The sequence below is a fragment of the Lathyrus oleraceus genome, chromosome 6 (genome assembly GCF_024323335.1).
Source record: "Lathyrus oleraceus cultivar Zhongwan6 chromosome 6, CAAS_Psat_ZW6_1.0, whole genome shotgun sequence".
Taxonomy (NCBI): domain Eukaryota; kingdom Viridiplantae; phylum Streptophyta; class Magnoliopsida; order Fabales; family Fabaceae; genus Lathyrus; species Lathyrus oleraceus.
Window position 1 is genome coordinate 521,032,685 of NC_066584.1, and position 5,641 is coordinate 521,038,325.

Below are 5,641 nucleotides of genomic sequence, written 5' to 3' on the forward strand. Positions count from 1 at the left end.
CCCACCGATTTTATAATTATGGACATAAGAGAAGATGAAGTTACCCCCATTATATTGGGAAGACCCTTCTTAGCAACTGCCGGTGCTATCATAGACGTAAAACGAGGACGACTCACTTTCGAAGTAGGAGAAGAGAAAATTGAGTTTATTCTTTCCCAATTTTTGAAAGCACCCGCGATAGAAGACACATGTTACTTCATGGATATCATCGATGAATGCATAAAAGAAACAGAATTCGAAAATGACGATTTGTCCGACTATCGTGTAGAAGACAGACTGAACCAATGTTTAGCAATAACATCAGATCCTACACAATGCCTTAAGAAACCAACCCTCAACCTGAAAACACTTCCCAAAAATCTGAGATATGAATTCCTAGACTTAGAACTTGAACGACCAGTAATAGTCAATGCAGACCTAGGAAAACTTGAAACCGAAAAACTTCTACATATCTTAAGAAAATATCCAACCGCATTAGGATACAACATCACCGATCTTAAAGGGATAAGTCCTTCTATTTGTATGCACCGCATCATGCTAGAAGAAGACTGTAAGACTTCTAGGGAACATCAGAGGAGACTAAACCCGATCATGAGTGAGGTAGTGAAGAAGGAAGTAACGAAGTTATTAGAGGCAGGTATCATATATCCTATATCCGATAGCAAATGGGTTAGTCATGTACACGTAGTACCAAAGAAGGGAGGTATAACAGTGATCGAAAATGAAAAAGGAGAAACTATAACCAAACGAATTGAATCGGGATGAAGAATGTGCATTGATTATAGAAAGCTAAACAAAGCAACCCGAAAAGATCATTTTCCTTTACCATTCATAGACCAGATGTTAGAACGACTAGCCAAGCATTCTCATTTCTGCTATCTGGACGGTTACTCAGGTTTCATTCAAATACCAATTCATCCTGATGACCAAGAAAAGACAACGTTCACATGTCCTTTTGGTACCTTCGCTTATCGACGAATGCCGTTTGGCTTGTGCAATGCTCCTGCAACTTTCCAAAGGTGCATGATGGCAATATTCGCCGATTTTCTCGATAACATCATGGAAGTCTTTATGGATGACTTTTCCGAATGCGGGAAAAGTTTCAAAGAATGTCTTGAAAATCTAGAAAGAGTTCTAGAACGATGTGTAAAAGTAAACCTAGTACTTAATTGGGAAAAATGTCACTTTATGGTACAAGAAGGAATTGTTTTAGGACACATCATATCAAATAGAGGAATTGAAGTAGACAAAGCCAAAATAGAAGTAATCGAAAACCTTCAACCTCTGAAAACTGTGAGGGAAATACGAAGCTTCTTAGGACATGCCGGTTTTTACCGACGATTCATTAAAGATTTCTCAAAAATAACTAAACCTTTAACCGAATTATTAATGAAAGACGCTGAATTCATCTTCGACAATAAATGTTTAGAAGCATTTCAAACACTTAAACAACCATTGATCTCCGCGCCCATAATGCAAACCCCGGATTGGAATGAACCTTTCGAAATAATGTGGGACGCAAGTGACTACGCCGTAGGCGCTGTTTTAGGACAACGAAAGGATAAAAAACTTCACGTCATATATTATGCGAGTAGAACTCTAGATGAAGCGCAAATGAATTACGCCACGACCGAGAAAGAACTTTTAGCAGTAGTATTTGCACTAGATAAATTTCGTTTCTACTTGGTCGGAGCTAAAATAATCGTTTACACTGATCACACTTCCATTAAGTACCTCTTAACAAAAAAGGACGCTAAACCTAGACTCCTAAGGTGGATCTTGTTGCTACAAGAATTTGATTTGGAAATCAAAGATAAAAAAGGAACTGAAAACGTAGTAGCAGATCACCTCTCTAGACTCGAAAACCTGGAACCGGAAAGAACATCGATCAACGATGATTTCTCGTACGATAAACTTATAGCTAATTTGGAAGAAAATAGAGTTGACAAACAGGTAGAGACCATGCAAGTACATCCAAAAGAGGCTCCGATGGTATTTTTCGTCGCTGTATACCTGAAGAAGAGGTAGAAAGTATAATCCAACATTGTCATTCCGCTCCTTATGGTGGACATGCAAGTACATCCAAAACCTGCTCTAAAATCCTACAAGCCGGTCTTTATTGGCCAAACATATGGAAGGATGTACATACCTCTGTCAAGAAATGCGATAGGTGTCACCGCACAGGAAACATATCTAGACGTGACGAAATGCCACAAAAAGGCATTTTGGAAGTAGAAATTTTCGATGTGTGGGGAATAGATTTCATGGGACCTTTTCCACCTTCTTTTGGTAACAAGTACATACTCGTAGCGGTTGACTACGTATCAAAATGGATTGAGGCTATAGCTTCTCCAACAAACGACACACGAGTAGTAATTAAACTCTTTAAGAATATAATATTTCCAAGATTTGGTGTCCCAAGAATAGTCATCAGTGACGGTGGATCTCATTTCATATCTAAAATACTCGAAAAATTATTGTTTAAGTATCGTGTAAAACATCGAGTAGCAACACCTTACCCCATCCTCAAACTAGTGAACAAGTGGAAGTGTCTAATAGAGAAATTAAACAGATATTGGAAAAAACTATCGCTACATCGAGGAAAGACTGGTCATCAAAATCACCCGAAGCTTTATGGGCATATCGAACCGCTTACAAAACTCCCACAGGAACAACCCCATTTAAGCTTATTTATGGTAAATCGTGTCACCTCCCAGTGGAGTTAGAACATAAGGTCTATTGGGCTATTAAAAATTTAAATTTAAACTATAAGGCCGCCGGTGAAAAGCGAATTCTAGATATAAACGAATTAGAGGAACTTAGACAAGATGCATACGAAAATGCTAAAATCTACAAGGAAAGAACGAAAAAATGGCATGATAAACGTATATCAAGGAAAACTTTCAAACAAGGCGATGTAGTCCTATTGTTTAACTCTAGACTTAAGTTATTCCCAGGAAAACTACGCTCTAGGTGGTCTGGCCCTTTCAAAGTCACTAATGTCTTTTCTAGTGGGGCTGTAGAAATTAAACGAAAATTTATTGAATCATTTATCGTAAACGGGCAGCGTCTAAAACATTATCATTATGCTGAAAACAATGAAGACTCGCAAGTCCTGCACTTAGACGTATTGTCTCCAAAATTAATAGATTAACATTTAATAGTTTTCTGTCGAGCTTGCGACATTAAACAAAGCGCTTCATGGGAGACAACCCACAAATTTTTATTTTTCTTTGATTATTCTTTTGATTTTATTCAGTTTTCATTCTTCATTTTCTTTATTTTATTAAATTTTTCTTCTTTTCTTCTTTCGGCATCTGGCCAAATCCTGACTAAAATTCTTGTTTTTCTTTTCTTTAGTTAACACTGACCTGATGGCACATATTGATCACATGGGTATTAATTTCCGAGGGAGAGCTCAGAGACAAAAATTTGAAGAACTTGCTGAGAGAGACATGCACCCAAATTTTTATGCTGATGATTGTGCAACGACCGTACTTGGGCTAAGAGATAGTGTCATATATCTGCTGAATCAAATAAGGTGGGAAACCACTCCTATTCGGAGACAATTTGTTACTTACCGGAGGCTAACTCTAGAATTCCTTAGCTCCCTGATTTATTTACCGAACCATGGAAAAGGAATAAACCGAGGTTTCATTCAATTCAGGATGTTCAATATGGAGTATCAGTATAACATTAGAGAATTTACTAACCTCTTAGGGTTCCCTACTTCTTTTGACACATTCCCCATGAACCAAGAGGACCTCTTTGAATATCGAGAGCTTGAGCATTTTTGGGGAAGTTTGACGGGAAATGACGAACCTGAGGAACATGAGTTTCTTTCTGGAAACATACATAACCCAACTTTTCGTTATTTCCACAAGATCCTAGCACACACTCTTTTTGGGAAAAGTTAAAACATTACCACAGTATCACGTGATGAACTTTTCATAATATTTTGTGCTTCCCAGAATCGTCCAGTGAATGGTGCCACTTATATGTTGGCGAGTTTTGACCTCCTTATTCAAGATGACCGTGCACCGATTCAAATAGGGGGATTGATAACTATGATTGCTAATGCTATTGGATTGCGCCAACCCATGCTTGATTTGAACCCTTTTTGCGGTATTCAGCCTATGAATATAAATTTCCTTTTCAACACTATGTTTATAGGAAACCTTGGACCTGAAGAGTTTGAACTATTAATTAACAACCAAGCTTTTTACCTATTCACCATGCCTAGCCCGATGACTAGTGTCCATAACCGAAATAATTGGCTCTACAACCTGGATGGAATGCCTTCTCCTGTTAGATCTGTTGAAACCATCCAAGATTATGAGATTCTTGACAACCAGATTCCTAATGCTGAGTCTGATCCGCAGACACCAACTGGTTACCATGATGTTGCCTCTCCACCTCATCGTATCCCGTCCGCAGAATCGGTAGTACCTGATTTTAGACATCATATGCCCGGAACTGATTATAATACCGCTATTCAAGCTTTGATGTCAGAACAAGATGCCATTATAGAAGAGTTAACTATGATGGAACATGAATTTATGGAACACATGAGTAGAATGACAAATCAATTTCACGAGTTGCTACACCGTGTCAATTCCTTTGCTCCTCCGACGAAAGATTCTACAAGTGGCTAGAAGAATTGCAGTTAACTAGTTTTAGTCTTAGGAAATTTATAGTTTCGTTTGACAATATTTTTAATCTTAGGATTTTTTTTCCACATGTTTTATTTTATCTTCCGTCAAATATTACATTATGAAGCTACTGGCATTATTGGTTAAATTAAATTTCATTTTGATTTATGCACTGTCTAAAATTACCAATGCTGATATATATTGTATGCTACTACTTACATGCTAAATTTCTGATCACGTACAAGTATACACTACTCCTAATATTATATACTACCACCTGTATTTTTGCTTATTAGAGAAAAAAATATATATTCTATGGTGTAGTAAAGTAGCATCCATGACACAATTTATAAAGTCAAAGTAGCATTGATATTTATGGTCATGGCAATTCAAAATAATAATAATAATAATAATAATAATAATAATAATAAAACAAAAACTTGTCACGAATTTTAACCAATGCATGCTGCCACCCTGCATCGTGACGAACCTTTTGACCGTTGCATGATCAGAGGTGTGACGAGCGTAACGCATGCTGTCACGGTCGCAACACCCCCATGACGCCCGTCACGCATGCGGTCACGAACGTGACAACTTGCTTTCTCGTAAATGTTTTTGACCGTTATGCTGTCACGAACGTGACACATTGCTGCCTCGTAACCTTGTCGTGACCGTTACCCCCATTCAATTCACCTCTTTATCCCCATTAATTTTTTTTTCTCACCAACTTCTCCTTCCAATTTTAAAACTTCTTCTTTAAATACCTTCACCACATTTTCATCCTACACCACATCATTCCAAAAACCATTCTATACAAAAAAATTCATCCCCTTTTCCTTTCTCCCTTTTTTCTACCTACCAATCAAAATGGCGGAGAACCAACATCAAGAAATGCAATTTGGAAATATTATTTTCCGAATTGAAGATAGTAACTATCAATGGGAGCAGTTTGTTCGTTTCCAGCAACGCGGTGTCACATCTACCAGATA